Source organism: Arvicola amphibius, chromosome 10 (genome assembly GCF_903992535.2).
Source record: "Arvicola amphibius chromosome 10, mArvAmp1.2, whole genome shotgun sequence".
Classification (NCBI taxonomy): domain Eukaryota; kingdom Metazoa; phylum Chordata; class Mammalia; order Rodentia; family Cricetidae; genus Arvicola; species Arvicola amphibius.
The window spans coordinates 121,615,665-121,639,187 of record NC_052056.1 but is presented as its reverse complement, the minus strand read 5'-3'; the positions used below and the strand labels follow the sequence as shown (position 1 = coordinate 121,639,187).

General features: G+C 45.5%; 1 protein-coding gene across 1 annotated transcript in view; it reads right to left on the bottom strand.

The window, feature by feature from the left end:
- The window catches only part of Coro1c (coronin 1C), a 76,494-nt gene extending 53,649 nt beyond the window's left edge, over positions 1–22,845 (bottom strand). The window contains exon 1 of the mRNA XM_038346423.1: positions 22,723–22,845. The gene's annotated coding sequence lies outside the window, so the exon portion shown is untranslated. The remainder of the gene's footprint in view (positions 1–22,722) is intronic.
- Between the last annotated feature and the right edge of the window lie 678 nt (positions 22,846–23,523).

Genomic DNA, 23,523 nt, shown 5'->3' with positions numbered 1-23,523 from the left:
TTATGATTTAAGCAGATGAAGTGCAAGGAGTGTGAGTGTGTCTATAGTGTGCTTGTTTGTAATCTGTGCCACACCCAGCACAGACCCTTTATTCTACACTGTTTTGCAAATGTCAGCAATGGTTACTCCAGAGGCCAATAACAAGTTTCCCTACCCAAAGAGAAAATCCCAATCAATTCCCTAATAATTTGGGCACAGAGTATAATTTTCATTCAAAAGAACATTGGTAACCAAGACTCTACAAAATTCTGTGCTCCCCTACCTCAGCAGCATTCACTTCTTTTTCAAACAGAGAAAAATTTGGAAACTATTCCAAAGTCTAGAACTCCTAAGGGCTGCCAGTATTGGCAAATGGCATTCAAAAATTTAACTGGGAAACTAAGATGTCAAAGACACAGAAACAAATAAAATGTTTTAGCAAATTAGGATATTTTAAAAATTATCTTGTCTCAAAGTGATCAAGCAACAAATTAGAAAACTAAAATGCTTTCTAAGGGAACCCAACTCTCAAATGTATAAAAAAAGAATTAGGGGCTGGAGAGATGGCTCAGTGGCTGACTGCTCTTCCAGAGGTCCTGAGTTCAATTCCCAGCAATCACATGGTGGCTCACAGCCATCTGTAATGAGGTCTGGCGCCCCCTTCTGGCATGCGGACACACATGGAAGGAATGCTGTACACATAATAAATAAATCTTAAAAAAAAGAATTAATGAAACAATCCTAAACAAGGAGATACAGGTGCAATTCTAAATGCCTTGCCAGGGAAGAATCTGCTCATGAGATCTGTCAAGTATGAGCTCGGCCACCTGCACAAGACCTTTTCTTTGCAAATGTTGAGAACACCTTGGCAATGAGAGGGCAGTGAGCCGAGAATGATGGAAACTGAGCCAAGAGGATCAGAGATCACAGTCAGCGTGGGATCAGGAGCTGATCCAAAAGTCAACACAACAATAGGGTGGCAAGAACAGCTCAGCTCACACAGCACTTGACATATAAGGAATAGGACCTGAATTTGTCCCCCAAAACCGATGTACAAGAGCCATGCGTGGTGCACACTTGCAACCCCAGTGCTAGGGATCAATAACTGGACAGCCCCAGGTCCAGAGAGACTGTCTCAGAAAAAAGGGGGGGGGGGCAAGGAATGACACCAAGGTTGACCTCTGGCCTCCCTGAAAACACACATGCACCTGTACACTCACATACATGTGCGCAGGAACACACAAAACAAAACAATTTAAAATATTGGCGTACTTAAGTCATTGAGCAAATCAAGGAAATAGTCAACAGATTTCATAACAAATTCCACTTAGCAGGAGGCAATGAAAATGTCTTCTAATTTCCACAAAATGTAGCTGGATGTGGTGGTGCACATCTTTATTCCCAGCACTTAGAGACACAGGCAGGTGTGGATCTGAGTTTAAGGATAGCCTGGTCTACTTAGTGACTTCTAGGCCACCCAAGGCTATATAAGGAGACCCTGGTCTCAAAGCCCTCTCCCGCCCCGCATGTGCCTCCACCAACACGCACATGCGTGCATGTGCACGCACTACAAATATAACCTAAACCCCTTACAAAATGCAATATACCACCCTACCATTATTCCAAAAAGATGGCAGCATGCTTGAATGGGTTTCAAAAAGTAAAAAAAAAAACCAGAATGCCATTATCAGCTACTCAACAGGCTGAAGGAGAAGAAGCTTGTGTTGAGGCTAGTCTGGGCTACATAGCACAGATGTGACAGGGGATGTGTGGAAGAGGAGGAGGAAGGACAACGAAAACCCACCACAGCCAGATGTGATGTCACTCACCTGTAATCTAGCACCTGGAAGGCAGAGGCAAGATTACATTATCCTTGGCTACATATACATAGCAAGTTTGAACTCAACCTGGGTTACCTAATGTGCCAACTAGCTTTATGTCAATATAGACATGTAAGAGGAAAGAACCCTAATTGAGAAAATGCCTCCATAAGATCCAGCTGTAGGGCATTTTCTTAATTCATGATTGATGGGGAGGGCCCAGCCCATTGTGCTGGTGCTGAGTTCTATAAGAAAGTAGACTGAGCAAGCCATACGAGCAAGCCAGTAAGAACCACCCCTCCACAGCCTCTGCATCAGCTCCTGCCTCCAGGTTCCTGCCCTGTTTGAGTTCCTGTTCTGACTTCCTTCAATGATGAATAGTGATGTGAAAGTTTAAGCCAAATAAACTCTATCTTCTTGAGTTGCTTTTGATCATGGTGTTTCTATAAAGCAATAGTAACCCTAACTAGGACACCTGAATAGCCCGGTAGAGAGTAAGCTTGCAACCTAGGCCTCCACATGATGTCCTCTCTAAGTAGGGCTGGCTTGAATCTCAGAAACAACCATCTGTCTCTCTGCCCTGGTTTCTTGGTTAACAGTGAAGCCAGAAAAGAACTGATTATCCAGCAATCCAGGCTTTTGTTTTGTTTCTTAGACAGGAACTCTCTATGTAGCCCAGGCTAGACTCAAACTTGCAATTTTCCTGCTTTGACTAACCATCTGCTTGGATTCTAGGCCTGTGCCACCATCCTCTTAAGGTGGTGGCAGACAGTATAGACTACTACTTTTGACTCCAAATAAAGAAAACCTAAACCCTGAAAAGTACTATTCATTATTCTTAACACCCAAAGAAAGAAAAACAAAAACAAGCAAACAAACAAACAAAAAAAAAAACCACTTCAATTTCCTTGTATTTTGGGTAGGCATGTAACCAAGAATGACCAGCAAGGGCCCCTCATGGCTAAGGGCTGACTAAGCTGTAATGGCTCTTACAATCTCCACTCCCAAGGCTGCTGACAGCATTAAGCCCCAAAGACTGAATGGCAGGCATCACAGGGTCCTGCAGTAACTTCACAGGGAGCACAATAAGTGTATTTGAGAGAAAATACAAGTAAGACAGAGCTGTTATACCGCAATGGCATAAATAAAGTATACTCAAAACACCCGAGTAAATGTTTCTCTATTTTCTCAGTCTACCTCTACCATAAACAAAGGACAGCCATCTCGACATTTTCCTGTTTATTGGGAAGTTGTCTAAAGACTCGTGCAGGTGTATTTCTATGGTGCGTATGAAAGGAAACACATCCTGCAAGACACACAGGAAAGCCCCTATTAGCGAAGCCCTGCCAGCAAGTCTGCAGACACCATTCCGGTACATCAGAGTCCAGAGCAGATTGCTCGGATTCCCTCAGCCAGGAGCAACCACAGAAAGGCTCCAAAGAGTCCATGAGGGACAGGTCAGACCCTTTCCAGGCATGTTTCAATGGAGACTAGATATATTATTTTATAGTTTATTTTACTTTTTTATTTTTCCAGACAGGGTTTCTCTGTGTAGCCCTGGCTGTCCTGGAACTTGCGCTATAAACCAGGCTGGCCTCGAACTCAGAGATCCAGCTGCCTCTGCCTCTCAAGTACTAAGATTATAGGCATGCGCCCACCACTCCCCAGCATGAATGTGTTATTTAAAAAAGAACAGCAGGCAGGCAGCTAAGAGATGGCTCAGCAGTTAATAGCACCGATTGCTGTCCCAGAGGGCCCAGGTTCAAGTCCCAGGACCCACACGATAGCTCACAACTGTCTACGAACTGCACTCTAGGGAATCCAATGCCACGCACACAAGTGATGCAAAGACATATATGCAGGCCAAACATATTTATATTTTAAAAATAAACTAAAAAGATTAGTAGAATAGCAGCTGAGGCAAACCTCTTAAACCCTGAGTTTGCTTTTAAGAAGTAAGAAATGTAGTAATCTGCCCACCTATGTAGAGCACATTCACAAAAGCAAATGAACAAAGCAGGGCAGAGGGTCCCTCATGGCATGAGGAGGTGGCTGACCTTTTTCAGTTTGTCTTAAAGCCCATCAGTGACATTCTAAGAATCCACAAACCACACATTTTTACTACAGTCAACATTAACAGCTTCACAGGACATATTTAAAGGAAAAAACAGGCCATGTATAGTAGCTCACACTTTTAATCCTGGTATTCTGGAGGCAGAGACAGGTGGCTTTCTGTGAATTCACAGTCCAACCTGGACTACAAAGCAAGTTCCAAAACAGTTATGGCCACACAGTGAGACCTAGTTTTTTTTTTGTTTTGTTTTGTTTTTTTTTTTTTTTTTTTTTTTTGGTTTTTCGAGACAGGGTTTCTCTGCAGCTTTAGAGCCTGTCCTGGAGCTAGCTCTTGTAGACCAGGCTGGTCTCGAACTCACAGAGATCCGCCTGCCTCTGCCTCCCGAGGAGACCTGGTTTTTTTAAAAACAAACAAACAACACTTACCCAATTTAATATGCATTATTTTATGTGTATATGTATCCTGTCTGCATGTTTGTTTATGTACCACATGCATACTTGGTGCCCAAGGTCAGTTCCACTTGCTGGCTGTGTGACTTTAAATATAGACCTACAATGTGCCTACACTTTATAAGTATAAGTAGAAATGGAAAAGCCAGAATACAGAAGTGGCTATTGATGGACTACACTGAGATAAGCCAAGAAAGTGGTAGCCACTATCTAACTGTGTTCAACTGTTTGAGAACACGGAATGATCATAAAGGACTAGAAACAGACGAACATGCACGCATCTGTGCACACACATGCACACTGACACATGTGCTGACACACACATCCATCAAAACTGCAGTCCCTAAAGGCAAGTGTGCTGACTTTGCTCTACGTCTTGACGCTTTTTAGAACCCTCATGTTTTACAGCTTGTCCTCATTTTAGGGGACAAGTTAGATACAACCTCACAAGAAACATGAGCACTCGCTGGAAATTCAGAGTAGACGGTGACACCATGCAGATATCTGCTCCACATCACATCTGACAAGAAATGAACTGTGCGTGATATGAGCATGCTGCAACTCTACAGGCCAAGAACTCACGGGGAACCTCTGGGAAGTGCAATCACAGTGTAGATCACCGAGGGTGGAGTACGGAAGAATGACAGATACTAGGAGACAGCCCTAGTTCTCCAATACCAGAAGAACAATTCTTATTACAGAGCTAGCAAGCAAAGATGCTTGTTCAGAATCCCTCCCTCTCCTAATCCTCTGCTTATCACCACTGTCTTTATGATAACAACCACCTCCCCCATCCCAGGGCTCTAAAGGACTGCAGGAGAGGCCTCCATCTGAAGACATCTGGGCACTCCCTGCCCCAGAGAACACGAAGTGGCAGCCTAGAAACCATCCAAGGCTGTGGGTATCTCCCAGAGACCTCAGTAAAGAGCCAAATTAGCCCCACGAGTGCTGAGGCTGAGTGAAGAGCTTTTGCAGGCTATACTGACGACCTACTTTTTTTTTTAAATCAACAAGGGGGTGGGGACTGTGTAGACTGTCCCAGCTTGCTAAGTCTATTTCTCACTACTTAGTCAATGGAGTTTTTCTTGCAATAAAATTTTAATAATTCTTTGGAAATTTTATTGTTTCAAGAAATGAAATTATTGAGTTCTCCAATCTGAATAATAAGATAAAATAAGAAGGCATGTTTATAATGAACCTCTTAAGACTAGTCACAGAGCCAGGTGGTGGTGGCGCACACCTTTAATCCCAGCACTCGGGAGGCAGAGGCAGGCGGATCTCTGTGAGTTCGAGACCAGCCTGGTCTACAAGAGCTAGTTCCAGGACAGGCTCCAAAGCTACAGAGAAACCCCGTCTTGAAAAACCAAAAAAAAAAAAATGACTAGCCACAGATAAAACTAGCAGTGTCACAAAACAAAACCAGTCCAGGCGTAACCTTAGCCAAGGGTGGCTGGCCTGGCAATGCAGCCAGACACTATCTCAGCTTTTCAAAGACAACTTCAGCTGAGGACTTCTGGTCATCTTTTGATAACCTATGCCAGCAGGGTTACTGGAATACACACTCCTGATGATGTGTCATTGGAAGCTGCAGGTGAACACAAAGAACTATGGTTCTAATGACAAGTTTATCCTGACTGCCACATACCTGCCTAAGTCATTCTGGTCCCCAGGTTATTGTTTCTTCCATTATAAACTAGGAAACTGAGATGAACTGTTTCTTTACCATCATGCAAAGCCCAAGTCTACAGACTGTCCATCACTGGAACTCAGTGCACACCTCCCTAGGAAACAAACATGGGCCACTGAGAACAAATTTATCACTGGTGTCCACAGGGTCCCACACAACATACTCAAACGTGAATGCCGAATAGGTCCTTACATCTCTTGTTTGTTCAACAATGACTTTTAAGTCCTAGCCATGTGCCTAGACCATGCTGGACACTGAGGGAAACTGACAAGCACCTGCTGTCATACAAGTGGCCCTTGGGCTGAGCTCAAGGCATAAGCAGACGTGAACTGGACAAGAGGAGGACAACTGCATGGGCGTCTGCATCAAGAGCCAAGCAGTCTGAACACGGCTGGCTTCAGAAAGCCTGAGCTTTCTCTGAGCATGGATGAGGCAAAGAGAGGATAAGACAGCAGCATACTTGGATCACACTGCTTTAGGTCATGTTACAGATTTCACTTTTACCTGTAAAGCATTGGGAGGTACATGCACTGCCACACACACAAACACACCACTGCTGAAAAGTCTAGTGTACAAGGTGATCTGTTTGGCATTTTAAAAGCTGCTCCTTTTAAATGGAGACTGGATATAGGTGGGAGCAGCTGAGAGCACTCAGGGAAGCACTGTCCAGGCCAGAAGTGACAGTCCCTGTGGAACCAGGACAAAGCCTACTGTGTTTCAAATACTAATTGATAAGAAGAGCATCAAAACTGATCTTAGCATTTTTTTAAAAAATCATTCATTGTGTGACTGCAGAGGCACGAATGTTACTGCACATGTATGGAGGACAAAGGAGCACTTGCGGGAGCTGCCTTTTCTCCTTCCACCAGGATTAAACTCAGGGGCCAGGCCTGCATGGCAAGCCCTTTTACCCAGTGAGTCATCTCACTTTTGATCAATGCAGACAGATTGCTGGGAGTGCGCCCCTCCCAAAAGAAGAGCCAAGAATGGCTGACCCCCCACCTCAGCAGCTGCTTCAAAGACCCTTCTCACCATGGCCAGGTGCGCAAAAGCAGGACAAAAACAATGACCTTTCACACTGACAGCAGGGTCTGCTCTTTAGAGTTAGAGTGCATAGGGCTGAGGATAGCTCAGGGGTAAGACATCTGCCCAGCATGGGGGAAGCTGCAAATTCAACTGTTAATCACCACCCACACACACACAGGAGAGTAAAAGAAAAATTCTCTAGTCACAAAGAACATGAAACATAGTATCAGTGATAGTAAGACTCTAATAAGCAATTGCATTTACAGTCTGTAGGAATCTCTAAAAGCTACCAGAAATAACAAACACCTACAGATACACAAATGTAGTCATCTCTTAAAAACTGCCAGAATGGCAAACAAACACCCACAAATATACAAACGCAGTTACAAACCAATTCATTTTTGTTGCCATTTATAACACTGAAGCCCACCGTTTTTCAGACTGTAGTGTGTACAAATGAGCTCTTGGTGACTGGGACGGAACAGATGAAGCAGTGAAGCTCTGCCCTGCCCGCCTCACCTGCACTTCAATTCCTTTGGGGCTTGACTAGGAGCCCCCACAGGCTTCCTCTGCACCAACTTCTCCAGGGTAGTGAGGGCATTTGCATGGCGGTCAGCATGTCAAAGGAAGGCACACTGAAAGGAATTCTAACCCTTACATGGCTTTTCCTGAATCCACTTTGACAATGACTTCATATGATTGCAAACTTTTAGTTCTGTTTAAAGCTAAACTCACTGGTCAGAGCTACAAAACCAAGTTGTAAGCATCCCCAGCTTGGCAAGGTGCAATAGCCTTTGGTCTCATCACTCCAGAGGTTGAGGCAGGAGAATCTCAACCTCAAGACCAGCTGAGGCTACACAGTGAGTGTGAGGCAAGTCTGGGCTTAGAGCAAAGCAGGGAGCTGGGAATATGGAGCAACCCATTCTGCAAGAATGTAGGCATGAGTTCCAATCTCCAACACCTACATAAAAAGCCAGGGGTGGCCGGGCTGTGGTGGTGCACACCTTTAGTCCCAGCACTCAGGAAGCAGAAGCAGCTGGATCTCTGTGAGTTCGAGACCACCCTGGTTACAGAATGGGTTTCCAGGACAGCCTTGGAGAAAGCTTGTCTCAAAACAAACAAACACACAAAACACCCGGGGGTGACTACATGTGCCTGGAACCCCAGACTGTGGGGTTCCACAAATAGGCAAGTCCTGAGAGACTTCTGACCAGCAAGCCTAGCTGAAATGGCAACTTCTGGTTCAGGGAGGTCACTGTCTCAAGGCAGTAATGCAGAGACCAGTGAGGAACATTACAAGCACTGACTCTGGCCCCACACATGGACACAGGCGTGCGCACTCATGTCCAGCCCACAACAGACAAACCCTCAATACTACAATATTCTGAATTTATCCAAGAACTCAGCCAAGAAAATTTGTAATAACCAAAATGTGGGCTGGTGTGATGGCTTAGTAAAGATGTTTGTGGTTAAGCCTGATAACCTGAGCTCTAAATTCCACTTCCCAGACCCACATGGTTGGAGAGAACCAATTCCTGTAAACTGTCCTCTGACCTTCAAATATACTCAGTGGCCCATGTGATAAATAAATATAGATTGTTGTTGTTGTTTTTTGTGGGGGAGGGTTGTGACATGGTTTCTCTGTGTAGCCCTGGCTGTCCTGGAACTCACAGAGATCCACCTGCCTCTGCCTCCCGAGTGCTGGGATTAAAGGTGCACACCACCACCACCAGGATGTTTTTTTTTTTAATTTTTAAAGAAAGGAAAATACAAGTAAGTCTCCACCTACAAGTGTGGCATGTAATTATTCAATTATTCAAGTAACACTTATTGAACACCAGCTGCATGCAAGCCAAGTTATGCTGAGAAACAAAGGCACAAAAATATTAAACATTCTTAACCTTCAAGAGATTCAGAATATAATGGTAACGGTGTTCCCAGTCTCTAACGAAAATCAAACTCATACTTCACTTAATAGTTAACTCCTATTACTTTAATCCAAAAAGTAATTAGTGCTAGCAGAGAAGCTACTGACAAGCATCACAAACTAGCATCTACCTCTGTAGCACCGTGTCTAAACTATACATTTTTTTTGATAGGGTCTCCCTCTATAGCTAGACTGATCTCAAAATCACAACAATCCCCCCACCTTCATCTGCTAGGCGCTAATATTACAGGTGTGAGCACTATGCCAGGCTACTGCAAATCATATATTTACATTCTACTCAATACACACTGAATGGGGGCTGGAGAGATGCCTCAGCAATTAAGAACACTGGCCACTCTTTCAGAGGTCCTGAGTTCAATTCCCAGCAACCACATGGCAGCACACAACTGTTTGTAATCCAGCTCTAAGTGATTTGACACCCTCGCAGACATACAAACATGCAAAATACCAAAGCACATGAAATAAAAATAAATAATTTTTTAAAACTACATTGAGTGAAGGCAGATTCTAGTATTACAACCTTCAGCAGTCTGAGCAACACCACCCACCTCAAACTGTTCTTTCCCAATTACTCCTGTTCTAGGTCAAGCAAACACCATCACACACACCCTCAGGTAGATCCTTGCTCTGAACACTCCATCAGCACTGACTTTCCAACACCTGTCTCCCGAATTCCCACAGGGTTCACTGTCCATCCAAAGAATATGCATGAGATACACAGAATCTTTTGCGAGACCTTGAATCTCAGCAATCCAGAGGCAGAGACAGAAGGATCTCTATGGATTCAGGCCCATCCTGGTCTACATAGTAAGCTACAGGACGGTCATGATGACATAGAGAGATCCTGTCTCAACAAAACAAAAGGACTACAACAAAACCCTTTTGTACACTTTCAGGGTAAAACAACACATTAAGTCGTAACAAACTTTGTAAATAAGAAACCACATAACTGTACCAGGAAAAATCAAGTTCCTGGCCCTTCTTCCTACACTTAGCAGCATGGGATGTCTGAAAAATGAGCTCCATAAGGGAAGCACCAAAAGCAGTCACTTTCCACCGTGTGACGTAAGCAATAACTTTTTGGTACATGTTTACAGAGGAGCAGAAATCCAGGCAGAGAATAGGATACCTCTGGCCACTGCAAGCTTGTAACCATCATCACCCTGCCGTAATCATCTTCCCAAAGGTCACAGGAGTCACTTTGATTTCCAGCTAAGAGCTTCAAATGGAAAAAAAGAAAAGAAGGAGAAAGAGGAAGGTCATGACTATTTTGAGAATACTAGCAAACCCTCTATTTTATAGTTAACAGTAGGCAAAGCATCTTCCCTTCCAGCTGTTGGGGCACCCTTGCATGGGTCCAGCCTGACCCCTCATCCACTCAACTGTTCTCCTGAAACCTTGTTACCCTGAACACAAATAGTTCATACAAAATCTGTTCATCAGCAAGGAAACTCCTATTAGGCTGGGCTGGAGAGATGGTACAGAGGTTAAGAGCATTGCCTGCTCTTCCAAAGGTGCTGAGTTCAATTCCCAGCAACCACATGGTGGCTCACAACCATCTATAATGGGGTCTGGTGCCCTCTTCTGGTATTCAGGCATACACACAGATAGAATATTGTATACATAATAAATAAATAAATATTTAAAAAAAACTATTAGGCTGGCCAGATGGTGGTGGTGCATACTTTTTAATCCCAGCACTTGGAAGGGAGAGGTAGGCAGATCTCCGTGAGTTGGAGGCCAGCCTGGTCTACAGAGTAAGTTCCAGAACAGCCAGGGATACATAGACAGACACTGTCTCAAAAGTAAAATAGAATAAAAATAAAAATTACTAGTCTTGAGAGACGGCCCAGCTGTTAAGAACACATACCCTCTTGCAGTTTGATTCCCACATTGGGTAGCTCACAGCTGCCTGTAACTCCCACTATATCTTTGATCTATGCCATGTTCCAGCACTCATGTGCAACAACCCCACCAAAACACACATAAATTAAAAATAAAATACATCTTTAAAAAAAATTGTTACCATGAAGGTAGGGATGTAGATAAGCTTGTAGACCATTTGCCCAGCAGGAAGCCAAGGATCTGATCCTCAACAACACATAATGCTTATTTATAATCCCAACACTCAGGATCCTAAATTCAGGGTCATCCTCAACAAGACTGGGCATCTGTGAGTGGAAGGATACAGCCTGTAGCTGTCCAGCAATGAATTACTGGTTAGTCTCTGATAACAACAACCATCAGTGAGCAAGAGAGAAATAACGCAAGCCATTTGCTTGGTTCCCACCATTCAGAGGTCAGCTGAACCGGGGAAAGGAGCTTCAAAGGAAGATGGAAATGAAGGTAGATGATGCTCCTAGGAGGCCAGAGTGGACAGGAGACCTTGGGATGCATGTCCTGCAGAGGAAAGTTAGGGCATGGCTCCTACTTGTCTACCAAATGAGTCTTGACAAGCAAGAACCAGAATTCCACTCTACCATTAACAAGCTTATACTGCTGCAAGTTGAACAGTCTCTCCATGTAGGCTGGGGATTTGCTTATGATGCTGAATTTATACTTCAAAAACCATCTGAGCCCCAAATACCCTCAAGTCAGTCTCTGGACAACAACTTGTTCTGGGTTGACAGGGACTTCAAACATGATCTCCAGACAGAGGCAGCATCTCAGTTTGGGGTCATTCAGAGAACTCCATGGTCATGGCTAGTCCCCTGATGATGTAGCTCAGTCCAGGGCATTCAAGTCACCCTCAAACTGCATGAGACCAAAGTGGCAGGCTCAGAGAGGGAAAAAAAAAAATCAAGCCTTCCAACTTCACCGCTGAAGCTTTGCAAGAAAGCAGCAGTGGTCAGCACAGGAGAGAACCTAGGGCAACTACTCTATTCCTAGGAGACAATGGGCCAGCAAGATGGTCCAGAGAGGAAAGGCACTTGCCATAAAAGCCTGCTGACTGGAATTTGATCTCTAGAACCAAGTAAAGGTGGAAGGAGAGAACCAACTCCACAAGCTATCCTCTGACTCTATACCCACACCACAGCACGTCATCCCGTGACCCAACATGCACTCACACACAGAGTAAATTTTAAAACTTAAAAATAAAACAGATAACACATCTTACCAAGTATCATACAAAGAGCAGCAGCCTGCCCTTGCTGGCTCCAGTCACTCTCTTGCTTGCCAAGAAAAACTAAGATGACAATGTTTAGCTAAAGATACTACTAACCACAGAATGAATTCACTGGCTCACTTTAAAGCAACTGTTCTCATAAATTCCAAGTTTGGATCTCAGCTCAGGCACCTGCACTCATATGCACACCCCCACACACCGAGAGACATACATACATATATGTATACCCCACCAGATGTGAGCACTATGCCAGGCTACTGCAAATCATATATTTACATTCTACTCAATACACACTAAATGGGGGCTGGAGAGATGCCTCAGCAATTAAGAACACAGACTCTCTCTCTCTCTCTCTCTATATATATATATATATATATATATATATATATATATAATTTTTACTCTATAATATATATACAAAATAAAATTTGAAATCCCTCTGCTTAATGTAGACAAAATGTTATGTGAAAATGTACAAAATGCTTTGTGCCCTTTTTTTTTTTTTTTTTTTTTCGAGACAGGGTTTCTCTGCAGCTTTAGAGCCTGTCCTGGAGCTAGCTAGCTCTTGTAGACCAGGCTGGTCTTGAACTCACAGAGATCTGCTTGCCTCTGCCTTCCGAGTGCTGGGATTAAAGGCCTGCGCCGCCACCACCCGGCCTGTGCCCTTTATTTTTTAAATACAGATATTTCACTTGAAGTAGCCCTGCCTCTAGTTCTATAGAGTTTAGCTATTTAATAAATTTCTAGAAATATTTTTACATTTACTTATATTTAATTTATGTGTATGAGTATTTTGTCTATATGTATATCTGTGTCCTACAAGCTTTGCTGGAGGTTATAAAAGGTTTCAGGCCCCTGGAACTGGAGTTATATATGATTGTGAGCTGTCATATGGGAGCTGGAAATCAAACCTGGTGCTTTTAACCACCAAACCTTCTCTCCAGCCATAGTTATTTAATATTTTTATGGAAGAAATGTTTAGTTCTGGAGAAGGTAAATGCTTGTATTTTTATCTCTATGGCCTGGGGCACTCCCTATTCCATTCCTTCTTTAATTGATCACATCTTCCCTGCTATGTTAGGAAAATAGAACTGATAATCCAAAAACTAAAGGTTATATAAAAATACTGCACATAAAAAGCAGCATAAATATTTACAAAATGATCTCAAGTTTGACTCAAAATAAGTATTTGGATAGACTATTATAAGTATTTAATTAGAGCTTTTTCTTAAATTTGAGCTATACTGCTTTTAATATTCCCTTTTGTATTATGTTAATAATGAAAAAATAAACATTAATAATATGTTACAATGAAATAAAATGTATGTTGAAATAGAAACAATGTAAAATTTAAGAATACAAATAATTTTAAATCTCTCTGATTAATGGAGATGACAGCTCCAGTTCACACATGTCCCCAGGCACCACTTGGGCAGTATGCACATTTTTATATGAATAAATCAGTCTCAATTCTTTAAGTCCCTAAGAATGAAAAGAATTAGAATCTTTAACTGGGAAAGAATGCTGACAGTTATGAGAAGGAATTTCAGCGTGTCTCATGTGAAGTAAGTAAATAATGATTAAATGTTCATCCTCAGAAGAGCTGCTTCGAACCCTGTCAAGGACCCCCAATGCCAAGAGTGGGGAAATGCATCCCCAAGGCGCCGCCCCCACTCTCCTCAAGCTTGGCCCAGAGACAGCTACAGCTCTGTCCGCCTGGGACGGGACCTCAGTGGCTGTTAGCACCTGGGGACTCAATTCCACCATGTGACTGTTGCCCTCCAAGTCACCACGTGACTAGACTCAAAGACTGTTTTGGCTCCCAGAGGCAGGACAACCCCATGGGAAGCGGTGATCTTCACGTGGTCTATCAGAATCCATGTGGTTCCAGCAATAGCTGATGTGTTGTTCCCGTCCAAAACTCAGCATGTTTGTGTGCTGATGGTGGCTAATGCCCTTTTTTTCAGCCAGACATGATAAAGTCATTTTTAACAAGCCTTTAAAACATTAAAAAAGTGACCACTGCCTATCATATTGAAAAAATAAAAATGAATAATACTGTCTTCAACCCCCACTGCCATAAATGAATTAATTAAAAACAGGAAATCCGCCAGATGTGGTGATACAAGCTTGTCGTCCCAGCACTCCAGAGGCTGATGGAGATGACCTCTAGCTCAAGGCTATTCTGGATTACAGAACAAGTTCCTGGTCAGTCTAGGCAACACAGTAAGACCCTGTCACAAACAAAAACTTGGAAGTGAAATCTACTGAAGCTTATCTAAGACCTACCACACTGTCACATTTCCACAGTCCTGACAACCTGGACCAATTCACCACTGTTTTAACCCAGGTCCAACCAGACTGTGAGAACAGCACGTGGCAGTCAACTGTAGTGACGAGTCCTGTACCTGGTCTCAGTTTAAAGGTCTAGAAGAAGCCCACAGTGGAGGTCAGGAGAAGAGAGGCATTACACCGGGTCAGACCCTAAAACTGGCAGGGTCACAGTATAAAAAGGAAACTCTGTTTTTAACTTATGGACCCATACTGTACTACACACCCATTTTCAAACTGCATGAAATGCAGGGGACAGTTGAGTTATGGCTCTTAGGCCAGTGAATCTCAAAGGCTCCTGGAACACAGCCCTGGCATCTAAAAAGCCAGAGCTGCCCAGTGTCTCCAGCTCTGGCCATGAAAAGAGCCACCAGGAAACTCCAGGCAGGCAGCTGGATTCACGGAGGTCTACAGTGATGCCTCCCAGGCAGGCAGAATGAGGACTCTCTCAACTCCTAAGAGGACATACTCCTTAAAAAGGTGGCCTGGTACTGCAAGATATTTTTCCCCAATGTGTAGCCTTGACTGTCCTGGGACTGTTCTGTAGACCAGGCAAGTCTCAAACTCACAGAGATCTATCTGTCAGTCTCTGCTGGGAATAAAGGCAAAGCCACCATGCCTAGCTCTTTTTATTATCTTAATAGGAAGTGTTTGTGTACAATTGCCCAGAGGCCAGAGGCATCTGATCTCCTGGAGGTGAAGTTACAGGCCTGTGAGCTGTCCAATGAAGCTAGGAGGAGGACCTCTGCTAAAGCAGTGTTCTTAACCACTGAGTCATTTTTCTCTGATTCAAGGTTTTATAAAACAGATATTTGCATGTGTTATTTTACAGCAAACAGTAAGAACTGCCTTCCCCTGTACTGACAATTAAACGTTAGGCCTCAAACACACTACCCTGGAGCTCCACTCAGCTTCAGCTGTAGCTGTGTGAATTTAAAGATTCAAAGGCAGGCATGGCAGTAGGTGCACACCTATAATCCCAGCACTCAGGAGAGTGAGGCAGAAGAACCCAGAGTTTGAGACTACAGAGGCTCTTCTCCCAGAGAGCACTCCACTTCCCCACAGCAATGCCAGGCACACTGCAACTCCCTTCCAAACTGTGAAGACAACAGTCTTGTACCTGGAACTAAGTCCTTGTCCTTGAAACGGACAGACAGGCAAACAGATCAAATAAACACAAGCATAAGGCCTAAATAAGGGACACACATTTCAACAGGCACAGACAGACAGGTGCAAAACCACGGCCTCAGATTCATCACCTCCCCTCCTAAAATTAAACATTCTTTCCTCTTCAGAGACTGAACTTGAGTTCAATGTCTAAAATGTTCAGGTCAAGGGCTGGAGAGACGACGCCAGTTTATGAGCCTAGTCTAGACCCTTACGGCTCTTCCAAAGGACCCAAAATTCAGTTCCTAGAACTCATGACCAGCTGCTCACAACATGACAGGATCGAATGCCTCGGGCTTCTGTGGGCACCTGCACTCATGTGCATGTGTATACACACACACACACACACACACGAACATATGCAATCACAGGCTAAGGTGGGACTGAGGCCCCATCACTAATAGCTTAGCAGAAGTATATTAAGCTCACAGATCTCTTCTCCACAGCTGCACTCTCTGACAGACATTTAGCAGCGAGAGAAGAGAAAGCAGTTGATGTCGATGCTGTACTATGCACTTTATGTGTCTTCCTCTTAGGCTAGTAACAACCCTGGAAGGCTGGGTGACAAATACTACAGTGGAGGAAACTCCTCGGGGAGATGAGGGCACTGAGATGAATGCTGGCCAGTCTGGCTACCAAAGCCTACACTGCACTTTCCTGGCCTCAGAGCCACTACACGCAGGCCAGTCTTAGAGCGAGGACCTGGAGCTCACCAAGCCTGAGGGCAGAGATTTGGAACTGTCCTCTTCTTTACCACCCTGCCACTTCGGTGAGAAAAGCCATATTCCCAAATGGTTTATCTCTTTGCAGAAAGATAGTAAGGAAGATGTTTTGAATTAGAATATCAGGAATGAGCATTGCTGGGAATATTCACTCAGGTCACTGTGAAATACCCTAGTACACAAACAGAGGGTGAAAAGGCACCTTTAATCCCAGCCTCTGGGAGTTCCAGGCCAAACTGTCTACATGGTGAGTACATGATGACAGGGCTACATAGTATGACCCTGTCTCAAAACAAACAAGTATGTCACCTTAGGATTCGAGGTCAACCTACTTCCCTGAGTACACTACACTCTGGCACTTGTGGTGGCTACCACTGACCATTGATTGCCATCAAGTCCAGCTCTAAGCACCTAGTGGCTCAATCATACCCAACTGTTTGCCCTTCTGAAAGAGGTTGTGTCCCAAGCATTACTGTTCAGAGGGAAGGAGCCCAAACAAGTATGGCCTGGCCTCAGGGGAAGGTCTCCAGTTTCAGTTTTACATTTGAGCACTCCTAGAGTAAGAAGCTGGCTTGATGCCAGGAAGGCAGAGGGAAATTACCCATCTCTCATTCTTATTCTGTAAAGGCAGTAAAGATGTCAGCAATCAGGAAACCTACTATCTTCAGGATAATCCCAGCTAACTTTCATAAATTGTCCCAGTAGGCATCGGTGGCTAAGCCATGAACCAACAGACCCTCGGCTTGCCTTCCACATTCTGCATCTACTGGGAAGACAGCTTTCACACTACCTGCTCAGACTCAGGTCCAGATCCTAGGAGCAGACAGCAGTGATATGATATTTAAGGGCAGGAACAATGTCAGCTAGTGTGGAAGAGTTGTCAAAGAGTCAAACCTCCCAAAGGACAGGAAGGAAGGATCCAGAAAGCAGGAGGGAGTGAAGTAATAAGCTCCTCAGGAGACCTGAGAACTGACACTTCATTGAGTAGCGTGAAGAAGACATGGAGCAACAGTGCAAGGCAAGGCGGGCTGCTATCAGACACTATTTCCCTCCACAGTCACAGTAGGAAATCTGAAGCTGGCTACACAGGCTGCAAATCGGAGCTGGATCCTAAGAACCTAGATGAAGCTGGAAGTTGTCTTCTGACCTCCACAGGTATTCTGTGGCACACGTGCCCACATATGTAATCACTCATATACATATGTGCAGACACACGAGTACATCATTCATTTATACAAACACACAAACATCATTCATAAACATATTTCATTCATACATACACATCATTCATACATATACACCATTCATACACACAAACATTATTAGTACACACATAATAAATGAAATTTTTTAAAAATCTGAACTTATTTTGGAGGGTGAACAGCTACAAGATTCGAAAAAGCAATACTTTTGTTCTACAGTCACTTCAAAGTGAATTAATTCAATTCTTTTCTCAACTCTCTTACATGTATCCTTTTTTATCTTTCTTGGTTTTTCGAGACGGGGTTTCTCTGTGTAGCTTTGGAGCCTGTCCTGGAACTCGCTCTGTAGACCAGCTGGCCTGAACTCACAGAGATCCACCTGTCTCTGCCTCCCAAGTGATGCGATTAAATGCATGAGCCACCACTGTCCGGCTCACATGTATTTTTTAATTTACATAACTAAAATGCTAGAGCACTTGGGAGGCTGAGGCAGGAAGATTGGTGTGAGATTCAGGCCAGTCTGGGCTGTAGGGAAACCCTGCTGCAAAACAAAAATAAAAAGGGAAAGAAAACAACAAACCAGACAGACAGATAAATAGATAAAAATGTGTTTTAAGGTCTAAGTAATTTCTAGTTTGTAAGAATTTACTACTTAGCCGGGCGATGGTGGCGCACGCCTTTAATCCCAGCACTCGGGAGGCAGAGGCAGGCGGATCTCTGTGAGTTCGAGACCAGCCTGGTCTACAAGAGCTAGTTCCAGGACAGGCTCCAAAGCCACAGAGAAACCCTATCTGAAAAAAAAAAAAAAAAAAGAATTTACTACTTATAAAAATTTAGTTTTGTGCTTCAATGGGCACTGTTAAGAAAAACTAACTCACCAGGCAGTGGTGGCACACACTCTTAATCCCAGCACTTGGAAGGCAGAGGTAGGTGGATCTCATGAGTTCGAGGTCAACCTGATCTACAAAGTAAGTTCCAGTACACAGAGTAACCCTGTCTCGGAAAAGAAGAGAAGAGAAGAGAAGAGAAGAGAAGAGAAGAGAAGAGAAGAGAAGAGAAGAGAAGAGAAGAGAAGAGAAGAGAAGAGAAGAGAAGAGAAGGGGGGAAGGAGAGGGAAGGGGAGGGGAGGGGAGGGGAGGGGAGGGGAGGGGAGGGGAGGGGAGGGGAGGGGAGGGGAGGGGAGGGGAGGGGAGGGGAGAAGAAGAAAAACTAGCTCACAAATAGGGAAAACAAGTCAAATCATGTAACTGAAAGGGTAACAGAAACCAGGCCCACATGGTACTACTAACAGTCAGAAGACAGCTAGAATCAAAAGGGCAGAGAATAACAAGTGTTGGTAAAGAAGCAGAAAAACTGTAGTCTTTGCTCGTTATGTATTAAAAGTGTCAAACACCGCAGCTGCTTTGGAAAACACCATGACAATTCCTCCAAATAGTTAAATACAGGCTTACCAGATAACCAGCAATTCCATTCTCAGGTCAATACTCAAGAAATAAGAAAATAGCCGGGCGGTGGTGGCGCACGCCTTTAATCCCAGCACTCGGGAGGCAGAGGCAGGCGGATCTCTGTGAGTTCGAGACCAGCCTGGTCTACAAGAGCTAGTTCCAGGACAGGCTCCAAAGCCACAGAGAAACCCTGTCTCGAAAAACCAAAAAAAAAAAAAAAAAAGAAAGAAATAAGAAAATACATTTCACATGCAAACTTATACATGAATACTCGCAGCAGACTTACTTATATTGTAGTAACTAGCCCAAAAGGCAAGCACCCATGAAGAACAAATGAATGAACAAAATATGGTATGTCCATACAATGAAATATTATTTGAGCATAAAAAGAATATTCCATATGTACTACAAAATACATAAATGGTTTTGTTTGTTTGTTTGTTTGAGACAGGGTTTAGCTGTGTTGTGTAGCCCTGGCTGTCCTGGATCTCACTCTGTAGACAAGGCTGGATTTGAACTCACAGAGATCCACCTGTGTCTGCCTCCAGAGTACTGGGACTAAAGTTGTGCGCTACCACTGCCAGGACATAAATCTTAAAATATGATTAAAGTGAGAAACAAAAGACCAGACACTGAATGTTCTAGATACAGTATGTCTGAGGAGCGCAAACCCATACAGAGGTAGCTTAGTAGTTGCTAGGACTGGGAGGGAGAATGATGAAATATTTTAACTGAGTGAAATGATTAGATGGCTGTACTACCTGATGAACTGTACACCTTAGGTGAGTTAAACTGTTCGCTATGTGAATTACAGTTCAATGAAGCCTCTACGAAACAAAAAGAACCCACTGTGCACTGTCAGAGTACTAAGCAGGCACTAAAATAGTAGAGAATCTTGCCCGTGAACTTCAAAGAACCTCAACTAGGGCAATGAAAACCCAAGAGATTCCATTACTTAACATCTAGGTAGTAGGCCATGCTGAAATATTCATGAAGAATTCCATGTTTTAATACAGAAGGCTGTCTCTAGTTTAAAAGGCATGGGCCAGTCCCAGAAGAGTTCTGGTGACTCCGACGCTGACACAGGGAAGTCACCCGATGGAACACAAGCCCTACAGCCTTTACCGCATGTGTCAGTAGGCTGAGTGTCAAAGTAGCTCTCACTGAACCAACCGGGGAGAGGTTAGGCAGTACAATTACTGTTTCTAAAGCACCAATATGTGACATCAAAATGTTAAATGGACATTGTGCTCTCATAAAAAACCGAGTCTTCCACATCCCTACTTATTTAGCTAAGAAACTACCTTACCATTTCAAATATTCTATCACATAAACATTAGAGCAACTCCCCACACAGCAGAAATGGATCCCAGGAGTAATGTTTAAAAGTTCTATTTAACAATCCTGAATCTAATCCTAAATTATACATAGACACAAACACTGATTAGCACGACCTGGTCGAAGTAACAAATAACCATGAAAACTTTAATGTGCCTGCAGTGACATTTCTCCAGTATATATATTTATACTAAAACTCACGACACTTGGGAGACTGGAGAGATGGCTAAGATGCTAAGAGCACTTGCTGCTCTTCCAGAGCAACCAGGTTGGGTTCTCAGCAGCCACACAGGTGGCTCACTACCATCTGTAACTCCAGCTCCAGGGGATCCCAAGCCCTGGCCTCCGAGGATGCACACACACAACTTAATCATAAAGATCTTTTAAAGTCATCAGGCTTTCGTGTACTGTCCACAATTAAAACATTAGTAACACACTCACAGAGAGAGAAAGCATGTTCTGATTTCTTAAAAAAGTGTGCACTTGACCTTTCTATCAGTCTGCTTATGTGACTGTCAACTACCAAAAACTGGGCACTCATTTCTTTAGTCTACTCAAGCTTGTGTCTTAGTCAGGGTTACGACAGCTGTGACCAAACACCATAACCAAAGCAACTTGGGAAGGAAAGGGTTAACTCAGCTTCTGTTTCCACAGCACAGTTTATCATCCAAAGGAAGTCAGGACAGGAACTCAAACAGGGCAGGAACCTGGAGGCAGGAGCTGATGCAAAAGCCATGGAGGGGTGGTGCTTACTGGCTTGTTCCTCATGGCTTGTTCAGCCTGTTTTCTTATAGAACTCAGGGCTAGGAGCCCAGTGGTGACCACACCCACAATTGCTGGGCCCTCTGCAAATGACTCACTAAGAAAATGCCCCACAGGCTTGCCTACAACCTGATCTTTAGGAGACATTTTCTCAATTGAGACTCCTCTCTGATGACTCTAGCTTGTGTCAAGTTGACAGAAAACCAGCCAGTACAACACACAACCTCTTAGAGTCGATGCTCACTACTGGGTTGTCTATCAGAACATTACAAAGTGTGAAACACACCTCAAGTCTCCCTAGGTCAGTCTTCTGACACATGCAGAGCCAAATACTCAACAGCCTTTGCCCTGGAGCTTCTGAGGCTGCAGAAGGGAATATGAGCCACCGATTTGTCTTCACAACTGAACAGGCGGCAGAAACAACTGCTTGTACTTAATCGTGTTCCTGCCTCTGCTAGCAGGCCCTAGCGCCAGGGTTCTGCCAGACACGGACAATGAGACACTTTATTATATAGGGTGACTAAGGGCCTCCCAAGTACTGTTTTAGGATATAATCCCAGCAAGGAAAGCCATGGTACAGGGATACAATATTTTGTGCCAACCATTTCCAAAACTAAACATATGTGGCACTGTGTATAAACACACTTGCGGTCAATTCTTTTTAAATGCTTACAGGAAGGGAAGACCTTGGGGTCTTGCAATTCTGAGAGAGATGAACAACTTGCAATTTGCTTCTCACTCCTAATCCCACGACCGAAATGTGTAGAGCAAGCCGTTCCGACACCACAAAACAAGGGCAGCCTACATGAAGGCCAAATATAGGATGTGATTCTAAACCACGATGGAGCGAAGCCTGCATTTCCTTTTCCAGCTTGCAAAAACCCTTTGAACACTCCCAAAAAAGGACGTCGGGGCCGGCACCTCCCTCGGGGAGGAAGCCCCTTTCTTCTCAGCAAGCCTGTAGCCGGCCACTTCCCCTGGCGCGTTCACATCACTGGAGACTGGGCTGCTGTGCGTACACCCGCGGGGGGACCGGCGGCGGAGCTGGGCTGGGCGTCCCCACCCTCCACATCTGATGTCATCCTAGCCATCTCGGCGCGGCTGAGCCCCACCTGCCCCGCGGGTCACTAGGTTCCGCGCCCGGCCTCCCTACAGGGTTCCTCCTCCCGGCCACGCCGCTGCAGCCTGCCCCCGCCCCAGATCTTCAGAGTCCAGGAGGCCGTGCACCCCGAGCCAGGCGGAGCCCTGGCCGGGCGACCGACCTCGCCCCGCGCATCCGGCCCCACGTGAGCGCCCAGCCCCGGCCTCCCCGCAGCCACCGCCTCACGGTAGCCGGGCCCAAGACCGAGTGCCCGCTGCCCGCAGACGGCCATTCCCCGGCCGCAGCACCTCGGGCACGCGCGTGCGTCCCGCACACTCAGCGCCGCCGGTTCCTGTCATCCCGGGCTTCACACGCGGGCCCAACGCCGAGTGCCCGCTGCCCGCAGACGGCCATTCTCCGGCCGCAGCACCTCGGGCACGCGCGTGCGTCCCGCACACTCAGCGCCGCCGGCTCCTGTCAGCCTGGAGCTTCACACGCGGGCGCCGAAGGTCTGCCCGCCCCGGCTCGCTCCCGAGCCGCCTCGCCTGAGCGCGCGCCGCTTACCAGAGCCCGGGTGCCCGAGGCGCCGCCGAAGTCCCAGCTGCAAAGCCCCGCGAAGCCTCCAACCGCTGCCGCCTCCCGCCTGGCACTGAGCGCCGCGCGGGGGAGGGGCGCGGCCGCCGCTGCCCAGGCCTCCTCGCGCAGGCCCCGCCCCAGAGCCGCGCCGCGTCCAATCAGCACCGCCGAACCGCGACTTGCCACGCCCACTTCCGGAAGGTCTGGGTTAGGCGCCCGGCGATCCTTAGAGCGCCCCCTCTGGTGGTGTAGAGCAACGCAGGGAGGCTCCGAGCACACGCCCGCTTTCCTGGGCATTTGAATGGCCGGGCAGCCACGCCCATGGGCTCCTCGAGCCCCACCCAGTTCTTTAGAACCTGAGTGGACGTGCTTAAGCTCCGCCCACCGGCCCTGTGCTGCCTCCTATGAACTTGGTCTTTTGACGCCGCTAACTCCCATTGAGCCCGTGAGCCAGGCCCGGTCGCCCCAGACCTAGCTTTCCCCAAGCTCAGCGCCACAAATCCCGGCTCGGGTATCCAGGAGTCTCGTCCCGGAACCCGTAATCATCCTATTTGCTGCATCCCAGGCCCCGCCTACGGCCCTGCACGTACTTAAACTGCAAGCCCCGCCCCAAATTCTTAGAAGCCCCGCCTCTGTAGGGCCTGCTCACGCCTCTCACCCACGCTCCATTCCTCCCACTACTGTCCTGAATCACAACCCAGGACACCATGGCCGCCCTTGGGCTGCGCCACACCTACCAGAGAGAGCTAATGACTCGATTCCTCAGGTGAAAACTCCGTGCTAAAGTCC